Source organism: Amphibalanus amphitrite, unplaced genomic scaffold, assembly GCF_019059575.1.
Source record: "Amphibalanus amphitrite isolate SeventyFive unplaced genomic scaffold, NRLGWU_Aamphi_draft 000442F_arrow, whole genome shotgun sequence".
Lineage (NCBI taxonomy): Eukaryota > Metazoa > Arthropoda > Thecostraca > Balanomorpha > Balanidae > Amphibalanus > Amphibalanus amphitrite.
Window position 1 is genome coordinate 283,540 of NW_024881936.1, and position 25,926 is coordinate 309,465.

Sequence of the window (25,926 nt, forward strand, 5' to 3'; positions counted from 1 at the left end):
GTTGTTTATGATTTGAACATTTTGGTATAATGTGCATTATGCCATTCACCCTCCATCCCCCCCCCCCCCAACAAACCCACCCAACTTTGCCTGGCACCAATAGGCCTCAGGGCTGTCTCTGACCTCCAATGGGCGGTACCAAACAAAAACTGGGATCATTATCCGAAGAGTCCCCGTGACTGACTGGAATCGCTAAAGTACCGCCCTTTGTGGCGGGAAAATGATCCCTACTCACCACTCATTTTCTGTTTTTCCACAACCAAAAAATGACCAGTTCAGACGTTCACGGTCGGTCAGCGACAACGGTGTGCTCGCCTCCAAATGAACTTTGACTCGTTTTTGCGTGACGAAATTACGTTCAAAGTTCAGACTTCTTCATCTGTCACCTTGCTAGGGTGCAGTAATTACCTGATAAAGACATTAATATTTGTAGGATATCCGTACCCTTTCATAATTTCCGCATTCAAATCAATTCCTAGCAAGTAACCTACCTCAAACCCTTGTAGCATCATTTTGTCCTTCTCATTTCCGTCACCTTAGCAATATTTAATTGTGACCGTTCCCAGGGTGTGCTTAAATTGTAGAGTCTGTCAACGCCTGCGATCAGTGATGGTTCCTATAGTGAGCGAGGGGATAATGGGCTCACCCTACGGGGCGGGCACGGCCGTAAGTTGTTGTGATTGGTAGTGTGGACGCCTCTCCACCCGATCATTTGCATCTCCATTGTTGAGGACCAATGACTGACGACCACTGGTGACCGATGACCACTTGTGACCGATGATCACTACTGGTCTATCACCAGTGATCGTTGATGACTGATAGTCGATGATGATTGATAATCATTTATCAGTAATAGCTGATGACCGATTACCACTAACCAGTGACCACTGCATTACGAATCGTGCGCAATACGCTCTCAATAGAGCATTACGTTCAGTCCGAGGTTCAGTCTAACTAATTTAAAACACCCCAGCCTCATCAAACACCCCGCCTCGCTGCCACCCTCTCTCAGTCAAGCCCAGTCACATCCCAAGCTCCAGCGCTAAGTCAGTCTCCTTCAGTCCCATGCCCAGTCCGTGACCCACCTCCCCACCCCGCCCCAGTCCCTGGTGGCGCCGATACATTACCAGGCGCAGGACCGGGGGATCCGTGACGCCCCCTCCTCCCAGCGCCCAAAGAGAGATCGATCGAGGTGTTATCAGACCGCCGATCACCTGACCCGCCGACAAGCCGCACATTTTGCTCTCTACGGCAGCGTGTAATGAGCTGACGCGGCGGCCGGCTAATTTGCACTTACAGGGTGTCTCAAAAGTTCGTTCACAGGTACCAGCCATGCTTTTTTGTCAATCATTCTGAATCAACAAGAAATTAACAGTCGAAATTTTGCATGGGCATTGGTGACAACCTTCCTCAAGCAGTCTCATTGTTTTCAAGTGCATTCGACCATTCATGAGCTCACAAAAAGGGTTCACCTCTGACCATGGGTCAGGCACGAAAATGTAGGTTGCAAAGTCGGGTATGGTGTGAAACTCTCTGTTTCAGGAGTAATGGGAATGGTTAAGTCGGAAATGACACATGGCTAAGTGTCGGCGAGGATGAGTGCAACATGATGATCATCTCATAAAAACGGTGGCTAAAATTTTTGAAGGACGAAACCATGCGAGACTAACGGCGTTTTGAACGACCCTCGCACGACAGCAGACTCGTGTTCCGGAAAGCAGCTGAAAATGCGGTCATAACTATTGAAAACTGGCAAGAAGGTCACAGACAGAGGTTACCCATTTTCAAAAAGTGCAGGTCATCGTAAAATAAAGACAAATTATGATTTAAAAATTGTTTATAATATCTATAACGCTAATTTTTGGGGACAATAACACAAAAATCGTCAATGCCAAGGACACCTGACCCTCCAAAAGTGTCAGTTATTGTAAAATTGTATCTAACGAAGTTTCAAGAGGCAGATCTGCAGCGAATAATTTTCTTTTAAACACAAAATCCCGATAAAACCACACGATGGACAGGTTTGGGCCGTTTACAAAGCAGAACATCTCCCGAGGAAAACACTCCGCAACCGAGCGAAGGTCTTGGCATGGGGAATAACGAGCGCTTGGAATTTGCAAAATTTGCACAATGTGTCTGAGAAACAGACGTCCGACACATTCTGCTACCATATGATGCGAAAAATTTACTCCTGGCACTTCCCGTTTGTTCAGGACTGGCGTTGTTTTGAAACGGAAAATGGCGCTTGGGATGTCGGCGCCAGTCATTCATGAAGGAGTTGGCGCCAGAGAATGCCTACAAAATACTCAAGAATGGTGTCGATGCAAGCTGTCGGCTTTCAGGGAAAATCAGATGTTGCCGGGGAGCTAGTCAAAACTAAATCCGACGCAGAAACTGAAGGGGATTTCCCTGCAAGAGCTTGAAAGCTGGTAACCTTTTATCAGACTCCGGCAGCTGACGGAGCAACAAAAATCGGTATTGGCAAATATTTTTGGAGATACAGCAAAGGGGTTGGTTTCCAACCTTCTTCATCAGTTGTCAAAGCATGCATATTTGTCTAGTGTACACACAGACACCAAAACCTTATACTTTTGGCCGGTTCTTATATGCTTTATTGGCATGGGAAATGTGTGAACGAACTTTTGAGACACCCTGTACATTGACCGGCCGGGCCGAGGGAAGGGTTGGGGTAGAGGGGAGGGGAGAGTGAAGCTGTGTAAGTGCTAGCCGACGAGTCGTGTTTTCATCGGTCGTCAGTACTGATGTTTCGTGACAAAGTCAACTTTGTGAATGCAAACAATGCTAAAGCGTCGACAACAAGTGAATTAGTAAAGCATTGAGACGTGTTAAGTCCTCCCCACTCAGAAAGTTTCCTCCTAAAATATGTTGGAAAGCTAACTCTAACATGCAATGGAAAACATCACCAACTTAAGTCACCATAAAAAAGATCATTTCAAGTCACGAGAGACAGCTTCAACAGTCGTGGATCGTTCGATCATTAGAAAAGGCCAATTATTATATTCATTACTACAACGTTTAAAAAAAAATATGCATACAATGTTGCAAACATAAGTAGGTATACGCCTAGGTATGCAACTAACTATTTTGTAGTTTCCTAGATATATCTTCTCCAAACAGAGATGAGCTCAAGATACGCAATCGCTCATAAGCACCCTGCAGCTACCGACGAAATGAAAGAGAGAGTTGAGCAAAACATTGATATAACTATGCGGAACACAACGAGATCAAAAGTCTGCAGTTTTGTGCTCATCGCTCAAAGACGTTAGTCATTGCCTTCTCGCTAAGACTATTCATATCCAAATACAATGGCGCTGATCCTAAAGTCGAGATGCATATTGTTGCGTGTAATGTATGTAAGTGTAGGCATGTGTTGCGTGATGTCCGCGACAAGCTTTCGCTGCCAATGTTTCTGTCCCAAATAGCAGGGCTGTGGCCTGTGGTCACAGCTGACCGCTGTTTTGTCCCCGCTGTAATCAGGTCAGGTTAGCGTCAGTGGCGCAGGGCCATGCACGTCCCTCGTGCCATAAATTCCTACCACTCCCACCACCTTCTTCCAACACTCACAATTTTCGCCGGCCGCAAAAACCATCTGGGTCGCGGCAGTCGATATAGGGAGCGGAGCGCACAGTTTGCCAACACTCGCGCTGAAAAACGGCGCCAAAAAACGCGGCAAAACGCCGGCTGGCGCGCGGTCGTACGCGGAAAAACGCAGATCAATAGTGTGACCACGCCGCGTGTGGCCGAGAAAGTGTCGAAATGTGCAGACTCATCCATGGCGAGGGTATTTGGCGCATTCGGCAGGTCAAGGCTATTGCTGTCACCCGGCTTCTTGTTGCTCGTCTTTTGTAATTACTTTCTCCGGTTCATGTCTTCCCCACTCCTGCGTCCTGATAGTTCTGTGCTTGTCCTTATCAGTAGCTCATTAGCACTGAATCATTCAGCCAGTTAGTCCATTTATCTGTTTATGTGTCCTTTCGCTTTCTGATGAAGTTTGAGCTGAATCATGCAGGTATTCAGTACACGCTCGTATAGTCACCGGCCACTAAAACAGCGAGTGGTCATGAAGTATCAGCTAATGGCTAGTTACCAGTGCATAGAAATATTAATTCTGTACTAATGACCGGCCATCGGTCACTTCATCTGAACTGTTCACAGATATCGTTCGCCTGGTCCAGTCCAGTCAACATTTGACTGAACTAATCCAGTAACCGTTCAATAAGCTTAGTCCAGTGATCATTCACCTGAACCAGTCTATACAGTCAATTACAACCACGCCATTTGAATGTCCACCTGTTGACCTTGTCTGCAGTCACGGCCGAGTCAATGCTTATCTAATCCGGTCCAAGATTATCCATTCGGTCCAGTCTAACTAGTCTCCAATCATCGGTCCAGTCTTGAGTCATTGCTCACCGGTCCAGGCAGTCACCGATTCTTTGGTCCAGCGCAGTCTAAGTCAATATTTGTTCGGTCCGGTCCAGTCACTGTTTACGAAGTCCACCCCAGCCCCGTAGCCGGTTTCTCGCAGCCTGTTTTCCTGAGGGCGTGTCCAGCTCGGGATACTTTACCTGCAGCTGCGCAGTGACCAGCTCCAAGCTGCCAATAGTTGCGACAAAAAGCTATCCTTCGCAGTCACAAGGCCGGCGCTCAGAGCTGCGAGAGCTCGCCACTGGCCGGCCGCGAGCCGGGAGAGCTGCAAAAACTGGCCCCCTCGAGCTGCCGACTGGCACGTGTGGCAGCGCGGCAAGTGTGTCCGCTGGGTACTCTGTGCCGCCCAGTACAGAGAAATAGGAGGTCGGTTCTAGGCAGTAGGATGTTTTCAGAATCAACGGGGATGTCACTAGGCTGTTGGTCTCTGGTGTCTGATGTAGCTCAGCACTACATATTTTGCTCGACACTCGACAGGCTGTTCTAAATTATCGTTTATACATTTGGCGTGTTCAACATCCTAAGCTCTTATGCTCAGGACGGGATAGCGAAGTTGTAGAATGAAACAAGAATGGACTGGAAACAAGATGATAAAAATGCATACTTTCCTTATCCGGAAGCAATGACACATGGTAATGGCAAACACTGCATTTCATATACATTGCTCTACACAAGTCGCAGCTCATGGAGCTATATCCCGCGCCGTGCTGGGGGGGGGGCGTTTTTACGCCCCCCCCTCAGGTTTTTCGCGAATATCTCAAAAAACGGCGGCGCGCAGCGCCGCCGTTTTTGGTACACGTGTTCCTACATCATTTCCGCACATGTTGTGAAAATTTCAGACCTAGGCCGTTCAAGGTCAGGTCACCAGGTCACGTCAAGTGACCTTACCTCAGAAAAAGTTCAAAGGCTCGCTATAGCTACACCGACTGAACGATCACTTTGAAACTTTCAGCGATTGATATGAGTAACAGTATGTATAAAATGTATATCTCGGATTTTTGATATCTGTGACCTAAGGTCAGGTCAATTTTGCGACCTCTCCATTATAAGTCAATGGGAGAAAATTGAAATGCGCCTCTTTTGGACGAATATCGTTCAAAACGCTCTCAAACATCGGTTCATAGGTAAACATGACACACTGAATAGGAAAAATGCACCTGTGACCCCTCTGTGTGCCCCTGAGGTCATCTCAGGTCATGAACGGTCGCCAGCAGTTTTTTGGCTATAACTTTTGATAGAGACGTGCTAGAGCGGTGAAAACACGTCAGATGTGTTCAGCTCGACGATACGGATCGACTGATATGCAACATGACCCTTTTCGGTCAGGTCATGACCTTGACCTGAGGTCAAATTTTCAAAATGACCTTTCAAGGTCAACAAATAGTTCATTCGACGCGTCTCGACGAGAGGAACACGATGCTGGCAAAAGTAATGTCATGGCGCTTATGAGTCAAAAGTTATTGACGGAAAAACGTTTTTCGTAAAAACGGCTATTTTTGGAGTTTTTGCCCTCTGGAGGCTAAACCGTTGACCTGAGGTCAAATCTGAGAACATTACTCAGAAAGGTCTGTAAAAGGGCTATCGAATGCGCTTTTCCGCGGCGCTGTAGCTCTATCGGTTCCCGAGATAGCCGTTGGCAGTTTCCAAAATGTTGAAATAGTCAACATTTTACCTTTGGTGACCTCTGGTGACCTGACCTTTGACCTGACCCAAAAAATGACCGAAGTGTTTTCGTCCTTATTTTTGACGCTCTTTCGATTGCCGCTTACCGCGTGTCGCTACGTGGCCCAGGAGCCGAGTTAGACGGGGGGGGCGTGAAAACGCCCCCCCCCCCCAGCACTCGGCGGAAAGTTCAGGCCACCAGCACGGCGCGGGATATGCTGCACGTTTATTTTAATTCATGGTTACAATATCATACTAGCTAATAAGAATTCAGCTATTTTTCAAAACATACAAATTATGAACAGAAAAAACGCAATAGACATGTGTCTCCAATTAAGCCCCATATCAAAAGCCATTTGCCACATACCAGCTCCTGGCGTTACTCCGTGCCGACCCGGGTGACCTCACGTGACCTCTGACCGTGCTGACCCGGCGACCAGCTCCCTGGGCTGCCGCAGACATCCGGTCGGCATTCCTCTCTGCTCCTCGTGGGAACGGGTGGCGCGCCGCGGCTGACGCGTGAAATATTTACCCCCGGTAATCCCTGGTAATTACGCGCGCTTTCTGCTCGCGCGCCGGCGGGTGTTGTGCGTCCGTGGCCGCCGGTACTGTTGGCGGGAACCCATCTGACAGACCGGGTGTTGTTCGCCGGTGTTGTGGTCTCACCTCTGTTGGCTATCGCGTTTGATGACGTGATTTCGTCAGAATGGGGCGTCAATGGGTTTCGTGGCGTTTGCTGTTCAATCGACAGTGAAACATGTCCTTTGGTGAAAGAGCCGCTGTATCACTGGACAGTAGGACAGGACCAAGATGAATCGGCCATATTTTTGCGGTCAGAAGGCGGCAAAAGACGTCATAATCTGTCACTGCACCCCACCGCAGGTTGTGAGAGACACCAGGGAGACAATCGTAAGTCTGTCAACCATGCTCCCATAAATCACGCTATACCCTTAGCTGTAAGTGTCGTAAGTCACAGTGCACAGGAATCTTCCTCGAACCGTGATCTAGGTATTCAAATCCGGATATGCCGGCAGATGTATTGTATTCCGTAGCCCATCATACACTGTGTAACAAGTAAACGTTTACCACTTCCATATTGCATGCAGATAGGTATATGACGATTCCCTAGTCGTTTTTCTCTGGTTTTGTGAAGCAAATCAAACACGTGACCTTCCAGCTCAAATGGAATGACACAGGAGATGGTCTGACATCTTTATAGCGTGAGGACCATTTCTTTGCTGGTTCGCACTTCATTTCTAACCATGGGTACGTACATCACTAGACAGTAGACAGTATTACAGTACGCATTGACTACAGAAGGTCTGCAGAAGGTCTGGTTCCACTGAATCCACTGACGCTTATCACGAACCATATTTGGCACAATTTTTGCGTGATTTTTGCCAAATATATCACAGATCACGAGATGTTTTTTGTCACTGATCTAAGGACTGGTTTTGGCCACAAGTGCTTAGGAACACGTGCCGAAAACCACTAAAACCCCTCGGCACGAAGTTCTGATTATCTGTAGATTAGTGGTGAGCTGACACGAAACGCTTGGAGAACCGAACATAGCAACGTGGTCCCTCACATCTTTCAATGCGGTTTTTTTTTATTTCAGAATGCTATAAAACACTAATTAGATCATTACAGGTTTCGACAAGATTTGTGTTACTATGCGCACTTGGCATAACCTCAGTAAGTGGATGTTGACTAGCTCATAAATTCTAATCAGCGACCTGACAGGGTTTACAGGCCATTTGTCTGAATCTGGGTTCTGGGTTCTGTCAGGGCATCTGGGTTTATCTGAAAACGTTGATGCCATTATGCCACGCTACTTAACCATTCTTAGATATTACAATAATCGAAGCTTGCAAAAATCAATCTGAATTAAGACCTCCAATACATTTAGTGTATTGAACCACTGACTCCTTCAGGACATTTAATATTGCAGTTCAAAGCAAACGCTACTTCTAAATGCCTCAAACAACACATTGGCGTAAGCGCCATCAACACAACATGAGTCGAACAAGTTGCGTCAACAGTCAGGAAACCAAAGCTAAAACCCGTGACAGGTCACGAAGGGAAGTTCGCTTTCCGGGCAGCTTTGACGATACTCTTGTCTCCAGCTACACGCGAGAAGAGATGTCGCGAACGACGAGCAGTCGACGCGTCGATACTCCCAATGTTGAGGATGCTCTGGTACGACTCCAGTGGATCCACCACCGGGAGTGCCTCGTCGGAATCCCAGATCGCGGCACATGGCCGTCGCATCCTGTTCGTTCCAGTCGATGTCACACGTAAACACCCACGTCCTGCCACCGTTCCTCGTGAACTGGACGAAGCCGTTGTTGCAGGCGCTGCCTCCGTACAAACGGAACCTGTGACTTCCTAGTCTGGAAGTGTTGCAGATCCGCGCGGCACAAGTCCCGTCCACACAGCTCAGTCCAGGATGTGTCGTGGTGCAGTCAGTCTCACAGGAGCAGGATTCGCCTTCCGCGACGCCGGGACGACATTCGGTATTGTTGAAGTTCCAGAAGGACGTTGGACATGTGCATGTGCCTTCTGAGCAGACTGACGACTCGGCGTTCACCTGGCAATCCGAATCTCTCTGACACGGCTCTGAAAGTCTTGGATACGGGCGACACTCTCTGTTGTCGAAGTTCAACAGGTTTGATGGACAGACACAGACATTGTCCGTGCAGACGGCTTCTTCCGTATGAACTCGACAGTTTGCGTCGGTCATGCACTGCTCAGAGAGCTGCGGGTACGGTCGACACTCTGTGTTATTGAAGTTGAAGAGGTCAGGTGAGCATGCGCACACGCCCTTCGAGCAGAGAGTATGCTCGGTTCCACCTTCACAATCACTGTCGCTTCTGCATGACTCAGATAGCTTCGGGTGCGGTCTACAGAAGCCTCCGGCTACCTCTTGATAGCCAGCGCGACACTGGCATTGGCCGAAACCACTGCACACAGTATCAGATCTGAGTCTGCTGCAGTCGTCATCACCACGGCATGCTTCACCCAGGACCTGACCAGGGAACTCGCCAGGTAAGACATTCGTGGAGGGTGTAGACATGCTGCCGATGCTAGACTGTGATCCAGTAGGTGACTGATGAGTTGCACGCGTGCTTGAAGAGGTATCTAGAACCTGGATTTCGGAGAGTAGATGCAGCATTTGTTGAAGGGCGTCTTGACTTCTTGAGAGGGCGGAAATAGAATGATCAAAGACATCCTGTCTGTTAGAAATAGACGACAGTTTGTCATGTGCAGCCTTCTGCCTTGTGGAAACTGCCGAAAGGGATTTCAGGGTTTCATCTTGCTTGCGGGACAGCGACGAAAAGTTCGCTTGGGCCTTGCCTTGCCAGGCGAACATCATTGAGATCGACTGCTTGAAATCTTCCTGCTTTTCTTCAACGCCTGCCAGTGTCTCTTGTAAAGTGTCCTGTTTGTTCGAAACCAATGAAGTGGCTCTTTCGATGGAGCCGATTTTCTCTGCCAGGTCATGTCTTATTTCTGCAGTGCTGTCCTGGCCGTTTAGCAGCGACCTCACAGCCTGTTCCAGGGTAGCCAGCCTTGCGGCGACTTCGGTCGAGCATCCACTACCTTCCACTGGCACCGCGACGGCTTGAGCTGGGCCTTCGAAGATCCTTTTCAGTCCATCCAGGCGACGAGACATCGAGTCCAGCTTAGTTGACAGTTCAGACGTTACCTCGCGCACGTTGGTTTGGATCAGTGTCTCAAGGTGAGCCACCACGCGACCCATTACAGCTTCTTCAGGCACAGTCTGACCAGCGAGAACGGTTGCCAGTGATAGCGACGGAGATGGGCTGGCCGACACTACACTGATGAAGAGAGCACAAAGTGACACGGATACCGCCATGGTGATCCGGCGGAGCCACACATCAGCCGCGGTGGCGTTCAGGACAGCACTGATCTTTGCGAGAGGAACATGCTCCTGATAACCATGTCCCGAGTTCCGGGGGCAGGATGCGGTCGGTGGTTCGGACTGGCCAGCCGGAAGGTGGTAGCTACAATGAGGTGGAAATCTGACAGGATGTCCTCTGGCATTTACGGGTCCAGATTGCAAAGTTGGAAATTTCGACTGTCTTGCGATGGATATTCTTGCGGATGTCTTGGGTTTAAACTGCGAATATTACTCCGTACAGTGCATACCTTCTGCGCAATATTTCGTATTTATCTGACGGCTATAGGCGCATTTCAAACGATTTGTTTGGGCTTAATTTGAAAGTGTCAGTGTTTTGACGAATTTGCCAATGCCTAGCGTTTCAACGTTATAACGTTAACAAAACTCTGTCGCTTTGCCATGCATTAATGAGTACAGTGTGCACATGTATCAAGAACTAAAATCATTACACAGCGTGCATCACAAACAATAACATATTTTTGTAAGCTCGAAAAATATCCTGATGAACAGCGGAATGGGGAAACATAACTATAAAGGCACGTATAACATTTCAGAAACTCCAGTGTATGCAACATAGGTATGCCATCTACTAGTCGAAATTGCAATTAACTTTTCAGCATCATTGATGTTCCCAGGCAGCCGTATCTTGTTTTCGTGCATCCGTTTCTGCAGGTATTAGGTACACATTCGGGCGGCAAATTAAGTGACGGTTTTACGCCGGCTGTTTGCGTGTAGTGCGGTGTTGCGCTAGTGAAATAAATTAGCCTGTCCGACCTACCGCCCTGCAGGGAAATATAGAAAACGTGTTACGTCCAGACCTTACACAAACAACAGCAGTCCGAGCGGAATTTCATTTCCGGGTACGGTGCGAGTGGCTGCGCCGGTGACTGTTGGGCGGTCGGCGGAGCGGACTCGAGGGAGGCTGGGTGAGGCAGAAATCTCTGATAGAGCGACAGCGGACTTCTCGTCACAGTTGTCCTGCTGGTTAGTAGGCTGTGGGCTTTCGATGCAGATTCTTTGATGACGATCGCAGTTCAATATTGAGAGATAATCAGACTGGCCAGCCCTAGAGTTTGATGCAACCATCCATCATATTTCTGATCAAAAATGTTTTGCTTACTGTAAATAAAGAATGCCAAATAAAAGTAACCAACACACTTATTGAAGCCTTAAACTCATGTTGACGATGAATATTTTTAGCTTAGGTAACTGAAATGCATTGTTAGGTTTTATCTAGACCTGCAATGTTTCTCATGTTTACATCACTAAGCTTTGCGATCGCATTACACGTTTATCTGATGCTGCTTTCTATTCAAAATGATAATGTTGCGAAAACGGCTGTGAGGCACATTCCTTCTCCGCGAGCACCGGAAGGTCACGTCACCTTAGCGCCACAGGTAGCATAGGGATGACAAACATCAAGGTCGGAAGGCTGGCCTCTGTTGTATTGTGTTCAGAAAAGCACGAGGCTTTTACTCGTATATCTGTTTGTCTTCGTTATAGCGATTAGGCTGGTGTCCGTTAGGCTAACTCAAATGCTACTTGTTGCTTTTGCATACGAAATTTCACGCTTTTATTTAGACTAAACCGTTTCGTGATCTTCCTTCCGCTTTGTCATGCTCACAATTTCCGATCGTACTATCATGTATTACTTGTAGGTAGAAAATAAGAACAATACATAACGTACGTAGAGCACAGTCGACTTCATGGTCAGTATTAGAGTGGCTTATTTTCCCTCATCCCGCAACTCTGTGCGGTGAATATCTACAAGTTGCAAAACGCGAAGTTCGGGGTCAATTATGCACTAATAACTGACCTCCCGGTTCAGGCAGGTCAGTGGCCGGTAGCCGTCACGTGCCCCCCCCCCCCCCCCGGTTGGGTCTCGGTCGGCGTGACTTCAAAGGCCGCGTCCTTCACGGCTGCCGGCCGGCTTCCGGTGGCTGGTGGTCCGAGTGTGACTCCGCCGGAACTGGCACCCGCCCCTCCGGTCACCGGCACTGGGCGGGCCAGCGTGTACCGGTCACGGCCGGTCAGCACGGCACGATCGGTCCGGCCCTGGCGACCCGGCGAGATTGGGCCGGCGCACACGGTACCGAAAAGGCTCTGAGATGTGTGGGAAATACGGTTTCCAAGAGCCTAAGGTTCCCAAAGGAGATGGTCTTGGAGATTACGCTCATGTCTCCACTGCTACCGCGAATATGTGCTTATGGCATAGGTGACTGAAGCGTCACTGTATGTGCATCAGAGTTCACTGTATAGGAATTACATATGAATAATAGAACGGCTATTGCATTCTAAATCTTGAATATCATGGTGTAAGAACTACTGGTGTGTTTAGGTAATAACCCATTTTCCATGGATGTATGCCTTTATATTTACGTCAGCTATCAACCTTCTTGGACTTTTCGATTGTTGTTCTCATCTGTGTCACTGTCTTCTGCTGGAGGAGACCGCCAACTAAACCGTTAGGCAGTTCGACTATCCTGTGCGTGTCCTGCGTGCAAGCTGCACGGCAAGTTTCTCCCGATTTTCGATCAGTGATCCCTCTCCGCCCCCGCGTGCACAGCGATATAGTGCACAGCTCGTGCACTAATTGCTCGGTCACACTCCAATTCCAGAAAAACCGGCTCCAGATCCGGTGAATAATTCGCGACACGACCCTCGGCTGAGGGCGAACATCGGGGCGCCGTCGGAGAAGAAGAAAAATGCAGGTCGGCCGGGCGTGTTCGGACGTTCTGCTCTCGTTGCTCAATCCTTGGAGACTGGTCGACATCTGTTGGTCGTGAGAAAGAGATCAGGAGACGCGCTGACGACTCTCTGCACTCAGAGCAGCGACCAATGTGACTCAGTAGTTGATCTTGAGCAACAGCGAGAAGGGCATCAGGAATAGAAACAATGGGGATGATGGTTTCGTCATCTGGTCTAGATCTTTGGCCGGTGATCTCTGTCCACAGAACACATCTGAGAACTTAGGATCTTTACCTATGATCTTATGTTTCTCCTTGAAATGCCATTTTGCAAGTAATTGAATCCTAGGTATCTTAGGGAGGAAAAAAGCTGTACGATTTCTGGTCTAATTTCGCCCTATGTATGAGCTCGCAAGACTCACCCTCTCACACAGTACCTAAGCATTATGTACTCTTCAATGTGATCCTTCGAAATGTTGATAATGGTGTCAGCAAGAATATGATAGATGTCATGCAATTAGTTCAAATTATTTTAACCCGCGCCGTGCTGGTGGCCTGAACTTTCCGCCGAGTGCTGGGGGGGGGGGGGGGCGTTTTCACGCCCCCCCATCTAACTCGGCTCCTGGGCCACGTAGCGACACGCGGTAAGCGGCAATCGAAAGAGCGTCAAAAATAAGGACGAAAACACTTCGGTCATTTTTTGGGTCAGGTCAAAGGTCAGGTCACCAGAGGTCACCAAAGGTAAAATGTTGACTATTTCAACATTTTGGAAACTGCCAACGGCTATCTCGGGAACCGATAGAGCTACAGCGCCGCGGAAAAGCGCATTCGATAGCCCTTTTACAGACCTTTCTGAGTAATGTTCTCAGATTTGACCTCAGGTCAACGGTTTAGCCTCCAGAGGGCAAAAACTCCAAAAATAGCCGTTTTTACGAAAAACGTTTTTTCGTCAATAACTTTTGACTCATAAGCGCCATGACATTACTTTTGCCAGCATCGTGTTCCTCTCGTCGAGACGCGTCGAATGAACTATTCGTTGACCTTGAAAGGTCATTTTGAAAATTTGACCTCAGGTCAAGGTCATGACCCCTGACCGAAAAAGGTCATGTTGCATATCAGTCGATCCGTATCGTCGAGCTGAACACATCTGACGTGTTTTCACCGCTCTAGCACGTCTCTATCAAAAGTTATAGCCAAAAAACTGCTGGCGACCGTTCATGACCTGAGATGACCTCAGGGGCACACAGAGGGGTCACAGGTGCATTTTTCCTATTCAGTGTGTCATGTTTACCTATGAACCGATGTTTGAGAGCGTTTTGAACGATATTCGTCCAAAAGAGGCGCATTTCAATTTTCTCCCATTGACTTATAATGGAGAGGTCGCAAAATTGACCTGACCTTAGGTCACAGATATCAAAAATCCGAGATATACATTTTATACATACTGTTACTCATATCAATCGCTGAAAGTTTTAAAGTGATCGTTCAGTCGGTGTAGCTATAGCGAGCCTTTGAACTTTTTCTGAGGTAAGGTCACTTGACGTGACCTGGTGACCTGACCTTGAACGGCCTAGGTCTGAAATTTTCACAACATGTGCGGAAATGATGTAGGAACACGTGTACCAAAAACGGCGGCGCTGCGCGCCGCCGTTTTTGAGATATTTGCGAAAAACCTGAGGGGGGGGGCGTAAAAACGCCCCCCCCAGCACGGCGCGGGTTAATGCTTTTTGTGATATCCACACAACATGCACTCTCAAGGGAACAATTTTCACGGAACTTGAGAAACGTGACGTAAATGTTTAACTGTCTAACTATGTACTACAGCCGCACGGAGATCAAGGTCACATGAGTCTAAACACTCACGGAAAATGTCATATCAATCTGGCTAAAACACGTTAGAGGGAGATTTGGAGGTAAGTCGTATCAGATAGAGCCGGGACGTAGAAATAGTATGTTGTGCATTACCTCAGTTTCAGTGCAGCCATCGCGTCGTGCCTTGTACAGCCCTTACACCACTTGAAATTCAGTTTGGCCGCGACATGACTGGCAACGCTGCGCGTCTAACTCTGGCACTTCTCGGCGCACGTCTTTTGCATCAACAAGAAACAATATCTGGGAAACCTGGGGAAAAGGCACATCGGATGTAACTAAGAGGTACATTGTTTGAAATTCAGAATTTCAACGCACTACAAGAAGTCACTTATTGAAGTAACTAATAACTATCTCGTTATTTCATTCACATCGGTACTCCATTTACAAACCTCCTGTTACGTATCACCACCATGAGCTCCACCATAGAATGGTTCCATGCCGGCACCATCCTTGTTACCTCAGGCGCGCATAGTTGGGAGCGGGCAGTGTCCGACCCTGTGGCTGACGTCGGTGACCTGGTGGCTGGCGCCGGTCACCGCCGGGGCGTCACCCTTCTCCTTCCAAACAACCCTTCGGTAAACAATGATTACGCACAATGTGGCGCTGAACCCGACGGCTGAGCGTTTGGTGCGCACCTCACCGCCGACCTCGGTCGACGACCACCGACTCCAAGACGGGCCGAGCTGCAGCACTTGGACGCAGCCAGCAGGCGAACGGGATGGCCTTGGCAGTGCACGCAGCCGGACGTAAAAACAGGTGACATCGCCGAGACGGCAAATTTACAAGTTTGCCGGAGAAGGTCACACTCGTGCGGCGATCAAGATGAGACCGCCGGCCGGGAAGGCCGGTAAACAAGAAGAGAGAAGTGCGCAGCCCCGCTGCGCAGGTCGTTCTGCTCTTTAAAGGGCACGGATGCGACAACAAATGGTCAAATGAAGCAGCAGTTGAGTGTGTGTGGTGGCAGCGCTGTGATAGCGTCGGGTCGTTACGGGTTCAAGCATTTACGGCTGAAAGATGAGAGGGTATCGGGGATGACCTTGAGAGATGCTGTTATGTTTATTAGTTTTGGTGCAAGATGATGAATAGTAGTAAATGCCAAGAAGTGCGTATCAGTTACTGAGCGAGTGCATTACAAACGGTTGTAGCATCAAGCAAATCCAATTTTGCCCTTGTAATGAATCTCAGGTTTGGTTTTATAAGGTTACAGACTGCACTCATTCTCATCTGTTGACGGTCGTCAACTAAGTGCATACGGACTAGGAGCCATTCGTTTTGAAGATGCGCTGTTTTCTGTTGTTTGGCGTCTTCATGGAACCATCAACCAAATACGCAAACCATGAAATATCCTGTTGATGCACATTTAGCACAAGACATGCACGCACTCATGCGCACTTCCCAACTTGAACTCCCATAACTCCCTGTACCCGGGACACACCCATCCACCACAGACCAGAGTACCGGTCGGAGCAGTTGCAGCAGCAGCACCACTCCTAACTGCGTGCACTGACCTGCGTGGGAACGGCAGCACGGCGCCGTACCAGGCCGTACCAGTCCCGGCGCGCGCGAGACGCGTGTGTCCCGCTGCACAGCGCGGCGCGGCGTGCACGACACTGCACGACACAGTGCACAGAGAGTGCACTCGTGCCCGGTGCACTGTGCAGTATGCGCCTGCACTTTGGAGGATGTGCCGACCGGCGATTAGAGAGCAGCGGACGCTCGGGTGGCCCATGTCAGTCGTGCCGCAGCTGAGCGAAAACTCGTTGAGGGAATGAGTAGAGTGCTCGAGCAAAGGTCCCTACGAGGTCTGTAATGAGTCAGATGTGTTAGGTAAAACGTCTTGCTAGGTTGTGGAGTGAAGACCATGTCAGCAGTAGACGACTCAAGGAGACTAAAAGGAAAAGGAAATATGTATGTAGAGTTCGGTAAAGTAGCGTTCGATCATATCATAACAGTTACAAATACACACTAGCGGTCATAGCAAACCGGAAGAGCACACTGCCGCATTTCCACACGAGGCCGGCTCCGAGTCGTGCTGACTCCGAGAAGACACGGTTACTGCCCCTGCGACTCATTCGTCACCGTCTAGGCTCACGGGAAGTGTCCCAAACAGCGAGAAGGACCTGTGAGAGCGCGCATTCTAGGTGAGAGAAAAAGCAACGGAGCAGAGGGTGACGCAAAGTATATGTACCTAGACGAGAGCAAAGGCACCAGAGGCGAGTGGCAGATAAATATGTTGTACACTACACTTACGGCGTATGGGATCTTGTCAAAGTTTATAGCCTCTTGCTATCCAAACTGGACTGTGATGGGCAAAGACGCCAGCCTGTGGAACGCGTGGTGGCCTACGTTTCGGTTGAGGACGACAAAATTTTATTTGTGTGACGATTTCACTCATTTTTTTCTGTTATGAACGGCGGATGAAACCAGCCGAATGTAGAAAACACCGGTCGCACGAAACTGCTTTCTCACCGGGCGAAGCAGCTCGGTGCTATTTCGGGCGCAGGCTTGATACACGACTCGGAACCTACCCACGTGCAGAATACAAATGTCACTTCATAAATTGCCCGGTTGGGCCGGCTGGTCGCAGCTCCTGGGGCGATTCATTGCGGCGTTACTGACGGAAGATAACTATCAGCGTCGAGCCGAGCTGGCTAAGTACGTTCAGCCAACCGCAGACCTGCGGTCGCTCGGCTTTATTTTGTTCTGATTTGGGTGTGATCGCGGCGACCACTTACCGCACACCGCGGTCGGATCAGGTTTCTAAGAATGGAACAGTACTCGGCAGGGCTATCGTCGATCTCCCTGGCCCGCAACGGTGATAATGTGCACAGATAAAGAAATCCCCGATTTGTGTGGTAAAAAGAGTCACGGCTGAACCAACACGCTGTCATTGACGTTGCGATTATATTGTAATTAGTCCTGACCTTGAGGGGCTGTCAGTTTTGTAAAAATGAGTTGTCGGAAAGGATTACCAGTGGAACAATCTGATGCATTCATTATTCAAGCAATATGGCCTTGGTGTTTTATATATGACACAATTGGGGCTTTTCAACATACTTATAGTTGACAACATCACACAAAATAGGTAGATAAAGGCAAATATGAATACCTTCATGTCAATGTCACTCATCATAATTGTTTTTAATATGTAAAATTGATATAGAATAAACACATTTTACATTATGTCAAAAGTTGTCTCCATAAGATACAAAAGTCCAGATCAATCAATCACACTGATCGAAAAGTGATAATTTGACATAGTTATGCCAATGCGCCACTAACCTAATTATCATTCATCACCCAGCACGAAACATTATTAAGTGCATTACCAAACACTTTGGCAGTTGCTGGATTGCAACAAGCACCCCCTCCAACCCTCCCCCAAACTTCCCCTGGCTGCGGTTAGCGTGTCACGTGCAGGACACGAGCAGAAAAATCCACGGATTACTGACACTTTTGTCACTCGCCCAGTCGTCCGCAAATCGTGATAGTGTCGGTAGCACGCGCCGAAAAACGCCCAAAAACGGCAACCGCGGGCGGTTGAGGAGTCAGGCGATCGGTGATCAGCCGGCACGAACCTGACAACCCCGACACGCCGCGGAAAACTACACCGTCTGGTGACGTCACTGGATAAAATTACAGCGTTTGATGGTGTCATTGAAAAACCAGACACTAGCTGTCATCTCATCACATAAGAGAAAGGGGTTAGTTCTGGGGATATACTAAAACAAAAGGTATTGATGGACGCCATTGTTTGATGGCAGTGTATTTTTTTTTCTAGAATTGATCTTTTGCTGGTTGCTTTCACTCATTCAACTACTAACAATAACTTACAGCTTTCTAAGCATTTACTCTAATAGCATGGGCCATCAATCAGTAAGCTGTAAAATCATAATAACATCTTTCTGTTTGGAATCATTTCTTTGGACTTTGATGTTTGTTTTCGACAGTTGCCACCAATGAGGGCAGGCTGTTGGGTCATCCTTACTGAACGTCCTCCCATTCACAGGTCGGATGTCACCCACCAGGCTATTGGGACTGTGCGGGATCCAGACGCCCCAGACCCCACCATCTCGTGATGCCGAGCCAGCAATCAGTCACCCTCCGTCGGGGAGGTCGAGGGCGGGGCGTCGCCGAGAGGTGAACTCCCTTCTTGTGAGGTGTGCTCTCCCCACCCGGCCGCCGAGCGAGGGAGGGCTGCATTAGCCGACATAACACAGCGGTATTAGCCGGGTGGCCCGCAAAAACGTCACGAAAAAGTGACTCATAGTGGTCATTCACCTCGGTTGAGACGGAAGTTTGAGAGGGAGAGTCAGCGAGATCGAGCGAGAAGTTGTGGCTCAAATCGGGGAGACGCCCCTGTGGGTGGGACAGCGGCAAATTATGAGCTGATACTGGTGCTTTACTCGTTATGGCTCAATGCTGGCGATGTGCATTGCAATATGTTACTTGCTTGCAAAAGTCAGTGCATCTCAAAGACTGATCATTTTATGGAATAAATGTCAAATGACCAATAAGTCTCTATACCCAATATCATACATAGGTTTAGTTAATTCTTTTTTGAAGGCAGGAGTATCATACACGCGGTTATTCAATTTATATTGCATATTGAACGTGTCCATATCGCTTGCTTCGTCGATACGGTTGATAGACGAACTATGATGCCTGCTGTGTCTGTATCAGATAACGTCAGAAGCGACGATAACAGCCATCGTTCTCTTGCAGAGGAGAAAAGCTCAGCCGCGTCCCGACCCGGCGGGATGGCCTCAGCGGCCGTCACCCCAGCGGCGACCGGACCAGCTCTGGAGACCGAGCGAAGACGTCACTGACCCGTGCCCTGCACAGCTGACCCTGTCAGAGCGCTGCACCCGGGCCGGCTGAGGTCATTACCAGCCCTTCGACAGCGATTAATCTTACGGTCGCTGCACCTGTGAATAACGCCCATAGCCTGCTCCGAAGAAATAGCTCGGTCGATGGCCAGTGCGTCTATCCGGTTTGCGTTCTTGTCTCGGCGGGCCATACCTACCGTAGGGATGAGGGGAAGGTAGGTATGTTGCAAGAACAAGTTGGACGATTTTGTGGTGAAAAGCGTTAATGAGATTTTATAGTGACTTCAAAAGGTTGTTATGGTTAGTATAAGAATGCATTAATAGCACATGGACACAATCACCTACATTTAGCATTGATTTTTGCAGCTGCCCACTTGGCACTTATGCCTTAGCTGCGTTCCTAATGAAGTTACGGTCTACCTGCATTCTATGCCAGTCAACGTAGGCAGTCTATTACGCCCTACAACGTTAACAAATGGCCATCTTGTAATCCACCTGAACGCGGCACAGTATCATTTTCGTCCACGCTCGAGAGCTTTGCTTACGCAGCGTAGTGTGCGTTGGCCTGAGTGTGCGCGTGACGCTGAACGCACACGGCACCAGCCATTGCCGCTGCCCTGGGAGCGCCATTAGTCGCCGTTAAATCGGAGCCAGCCGCTTTGACGAGCCATATAATTAGACTGGGGAGCTCCCAGGAGAGCGTTCGGGAAGATTCATGTGAGCGTCGCCTCCCCAGATGTGATCCGGTGGGCTAATTGCGTGTCGATGGGCGCCGGGCCGCGCTGAGGCTCGTGCGGACGTCAGGACGATGACCTGGGGTCGCAAGGGTCATACAGGTCAAGAGCGGCAGTCGAGAATGCAGTTGGGTCCCGATATTGCACTTATCACTTCTGATAACGCTGACGCCTGTCCTTATGATAAGGTCAAGCTTAGTGGTTGGGATATTTTTTTCTAATGAGTGATGAGACGTTCAGGGCGAGGCAAGTAGCGCTGAGCGGTATTTTGAGGTCCTCTTCCTGGTTGAGGTACAACATAAGATACCGAATTTTAGCTTATGGGTATAGTTAGATGCTGTATTACATCACAAACCAATTAAATCCACTCTGCCAAGGAAAAAAGCATCATCTGATGCATGAAGTCATTAGCGGCTCCTTTGCGCTCCTTTGCTGTCTTTCGTTCCAGTAATCGGTTAAGTTACCTATATCATGAGTCTCCTATTATATCAATTATCATCATATTTCTGCATGTTGCATGCATCGTCTCATCCAACATCTGTGTAACACATGGCAACAGCTGTCTGCTGACGCTAAGACATTGAATAATAGATCACATGACGTTATCCGCGCGACGGATTTCCATATCACACTCACTGTTCACACTTCGCTCCCTGTTAGCCAGAAGTCGCCTGACGTGCATATTGATCAGTGTTTTACGGCTGGAACGGGCAGCGAACCAAGCTTGCGGCGCATACAGAATCCCACCAGAGGATCGGCCTCGCCTCGCCGATAAGCCTTTTACTCGGGGCCGCGAGCCAAACGTGGCGAGCATGTGGCCCCCAGCGGCCCTTAGATCTCTGTCACGCTCATCGAGCCAAGGCGTGGGAGTGGCTGATGACATTTGTTTCGCAGAAGTGGCATATGCCTACAGGGTGTGCCCCAGGAGTGCCCAGAGATGCTCCTTTAGAGGGTTATCCAAGGGTAGGGATCCGCATTCTACGGCGAAAAATTCGGGATATAAGATAGCGCAGTGATGCCGCTAAGGGCACAGTTGCTGGAAAGTTTATGCTGATGGGGACTGCAGCGATCAAATAAGCAGATATCGTAACTATCTTACAAGAGGATAAATTCATTGGGTTCTGCTGTAATTTATAATTGATGCTTACCTTACACCATCCCTGGAAAGTCAACGGCTGCTGAAACTATCGGTGACTGCAGTGGCACGGATTCGGATGGGGACAATCCTCTCAGCTTGCATGATCTTCAAAGAATTTTCAGTAGGCTAGTCTGGGAACCAGATGCATTGTGCAGCGTTCATCGTTGTCCGGAGCAACGTGGGAGGCATTAAAATGCAAAAGCTGCATTCAGCTATAATAACACCCGGGAAGCTGCTTTGAACGCTTCAGAAATACCTGGAAAGCTCTGGGTCGCTCAATGTCAACACTCTTACCACCTGTCGGTGCCACCGGGTCCGCATCACAGAGCTTCAGCTCAAAGCTCGTAGCCCCGCAGAATCATTCCGGACCTTATTCTTTCCAAACCCGTGAAGGACGCCAAGCCGGACTTGCGGTCAGCGTGCGTGACACGGCAACTCTTTACCCAGCCACCCTGGCCAGGTTATGGGAGCAGAGTGACGTAAGGCTCACACCACGTTCGCTGACGGGCCGCGCTTCCGGGCAGCCAGCATCCTGCATCATTGAACGACCTTGCATTGTTCGCTCACAAGAGATGCAGAGCCATGCATCGGTGTGTCGAATGGTCCGTCAGAAGCTGGAGAAGTGTCGTTAGCTGAAGCGCACACAAGTTGATGCTGGAGGAACCGGAATCACTAGAAGTGGAGTTAGAGGCACTCCGGTCTGATAAGTCTTACTCCCATCAATATGCACGTGCCATCTGACAGTGTAAGGGGAGGGGACGGGGACAGACAGGGGGGCCGTAAGGCGTGGGTGTGACTGACTTCATCTTAGAGGACTGGCCACTCTGGCCAGCGATGACGCATTTTAGCTGCAGACCATTGGACGTGCTGTGTCATTACGTCCGAAGACGCTGAACACTTGAGCTGCCTCAAATATACATGTTAGTGTCGTAACTGTCAGAGCAAAGTCCAATTCAAAACAACAGGGGTCTACGAGGGGTGCATAACTAAATGCGCCAAGAGCACCTTGCGCGATTCTGTTTCACTTCGAGTGGCTGAGAGCTTCTGAATGATCTGGCAAGAGCGCGCACTTTATGTCTAAACGATATCTAAAAGCCCTTGCTACTGCAGTTTGACGGATTGAATTACGCATTGACGATGCAAGAGCTCGTTCAGTGTTCAATACATTGCTTGCATAACAACGCTCGAGATCAACATTTGCAAAGTGATTGAAAACGAACACTACACCGGGCGTCTCGCTTCATCGAGTTTCACCGTCACACTTGAGCGGCATGGCGCCAGATAAGGCAATGAACATCTGATTCACTGGCGAATGATGCCCTGCTTTGCTCCATAAATCCTCGCCGCTTAATAAAATCCTTGGGTGCCGAGTGATCCGACGTCGTTTTCACTCCGATAAACTGCTTGGCCAAGGTAATCCCTCGTTCATGAATCGGCCGCGCCGCTCGCTATCGATTAGACGATCGATGATGGCGACAGAGATTCAACGTCAGCAGTCACGGAAATATCACCATGACGTTAACTGTCGGCAAGTCGCGACGCTGATCGCCCCACGACCTTCACAAACTGGTCGGGCCGCGGTCAAAAATACCGTGATTCATGTCGGCGTAAATCTGAGGACTTCTTCAGCGTCGCGTCCAGTTGCCGCTGAAGTTTCAGAGAGCCTGTCACACCAGAGTTGACGTATGTCACGGATATGTGCGAGAAGCGCTGCGAGCGTTACCATTTTCAGCCGTGCACACTGCCAAGATGGGCCCTAGTCTGCATACAAATGGGCTCATTTCATTCCATTGCCTCAAGGGAATAAGGGAGCCAGAGCGTCAGCATGCAAATCAGACAGGATACTGCCCATTTGGTGACTTGATATCGGCATACATAACACTATGTGAACATGGACAATGTGCATGGCGTTGTCGAAGGCCTGCTGGTGCCACCTTATTTGTTATTGAATTGATATGTATTACATAATATTGTTAATCATTGCATGTATGTTTTTTTTTGTAATTTATGCATCTTATGTTGTCTACGTATCATGATACCTATATTATGCACACAGAAAAATATTAACACCGTTAGCGGTGTAATTGCACAGTACATATCTGAGCACTTGAGGAAAGTTAATTTAGTCCCTTCCCCGCTTAAATTACTCGCGCTTCTAAATGAACACCAGGAAGAAGGTAATAGAACACTGTTAGGAGGGTTGGGTGTTTTGCTACATGTAGTAAAACACCCAACCCTCCTAACAGTGTTCTATTACCTTCTTCCTGGTGTTCATTGAGAAGCGCGAGTAATTTAAGCGGGGAAGGGACTAAATTAACTTTCCTCAAGTGCTCAGATATGTACTGTGCAATTACACCGCTAACGGTGTCAATATTTTTCTGTGTGTGGCCTCACGTGAAAATAAGTATCTGGGAGGAATCATCTGATGAATTACCTAACAATGCCAGCATTATGAGCGATAGAAAACTAAAATATCTTTTAGTGAGTGCTATTCATTGATTCTAAGAGGAATGTTGGTTTCTCACTACATTACAACGATAACTTCGGCGTGATATACATGTTGCATGCTGAATAGCTCTTCTTTCAAGTCCAGTAAAAGCTTCATTTTATATAAGACTGAGCTGGAGCTTAGTGATGCCTTCCATGCGCGGTATAAGTTTAGGGCACATCAAAGTACCTATAACTCCTGCATTGGACTAGATCACAGTACTCGAGCATCTGCAAGGCGTCATATTTCGCGTGCCAGGTGGCGAACGAGCCTAGTACCTGGAAGGTCGCGAGTTCAAATCCCGACGGAGGCCGGCGGCGATGTCCGTCCCCTTTTCGTCGAAACCGACCATCTTAACCTTGAGCAGATGGCAACTGAGGAGATGCAGCTGTTTGAAGTTCGTCTAACGCTGAAGACGGAAAGGAACGGGTTGAAGAATGTCCGCAAAGTCGTACGCTTTTCCTCTTTTCAGTCCACTCCCTGCATAATTCAATGTCAGGGGGCATCGGGGTGGCTCGTCGTTTGATCAACAGAAGTCGCAGTATAGAAGATGCAAAAGTTCAAGGTTACGAGACAGGCGCCAGCGGATGACGTCATTACACAAGTTGAGCCATCGCCACATCCTGAAATGCATTCGACTTCGACGAAACGTAGCTGCATGAGGTCAAGGCAGGCAGACATGCACAGACGACACACACACACACACACACACACGTACTGGGAAGACGACTATAGCTTCGACAGTTCGCCGGCTTCGTGGCGCCGTAGTGTCGCCGGTCGGGCTGGTCCGACAATACTTTGAATGCCTCGCCGATACGATAATGGTGGGCTGTCGTGCATGCTCACCATCGGCGATCTGCGGTCTCGACCGATGGTCACGGATGATATCCGGGGTGAGCCGCCTGTCACTGGGTCCGCAAACGACGATTAAAGGGACTATCCCACCTTCTAAAATGTTGTTAAAACCAGTTAAATTGTGCCCGACTTTATAGATTGGATGACCAGGAACACGGTTCTGGCATTTAATTTTTCATTAAACATCTTAGGCTTCCCATATTCCAAACACAAACTTTCAAATATGTGACGTCACAGCCCAAAAGTACCTCCTTCCCCAGGCCACATTACTGTCATAAAGCTGATTCTTTTTACTCTGTAGGCACCACAACAAAGTTCAGACCAAGTTTTAAGCGATTTTTCAACGAACAAACCCATTTAAATCAGAATGACTAAGCGAGGTGACGTCACACTAACGGTCGCTCCATGTTGAAGATAGGGCCTTGTACAAGGCCCATTTTCAAATGAAGGGAACGAATTTCTTCAACACCAAGAGGCCACGGGGGTTGCAACCTAGATAGATAGTGGTTTCTGAACCTCGCCGCAAACTTGGCTATCTCAACTCAAACCCCATGTTAAAGGTGGGATAGTCCCTTTAATGAGGCACCCGAGAAAGGGGACGCCACTGCCTCAATTGATGTGAGCAATAGGGTATTCTAACACTTGGAAATGTCGGTTATATAAAAGCACATTGGAATCTCTGCAGGCTGCATCCTAATAAAAAAAAACAACGGCAGTTGAAAAAAGATTGCTAAAAGCTGTTAATTTATTAGTAAATCGTTCTTACATGCATGATTCGATTGAAGTTTTTTTTTAGCTATTTGGGTTCAAACAGCATGAAATGTATCAGCACTCACCATGCTAAGATGACCTTTATTTTGTGAATTTCACATTCGGCAGCGCATTCAAAACAGGAATAAGCTGGGCTGGACTTTTGCTAAGCTGGCACCACGAAGGCTTTTTGCAATGGGCATAGCGGCCCTGATAAGAAGTGCACAGACCATATCGGACAAACATCTTCGCTGTCGAGTTCAGTGGGGAAGTTACTCCGGTTCAGAAAATCCAGACATGGTATACGGTGCAAGGAAGTTGTAAGCTGCACTCTCCGACTAAATAATAGAACGGGACAGTTGCTCGATCCAACTGGCAACAACCAACTCTTCACCAGAACCTCATAACATCTCCCCAGAAAGTAACATAGTGTAGGAGTTCCCTACAGCCGCGCACACCTGCTGCGCATGTGTCGGTGCGACATTGCTCATGTATACTCGTATATCCGCGCACACACGCTGCGCATGTCTCACGTTACTA

At 48.6% G+C, this 25,926-nt stretch overlaps 1 long non-coding RNA gene across 1 annotated transcript; it reads right to left on the reverse strand.

Annotated features, from left to right (window-relative positions):
- Positions 1-11,659: 11,659 nt before the first annotated feature.
- LOC122391524 lies at positions 11,660-16,375 on the reverse strand. Its single transcript, XR_006258364.1, has 2 exons — positions 16,101-16,375; positions 11,660-12,806 (listed from the first exon to the last, which is right to left on the reverse strand). It is a non-coding gene; the product is annotated as an uncharacterized LOC122391524 (long non-coding RNA).
- Positions 16,376-25,926: the final 9,551 nt, after the last annotated feature.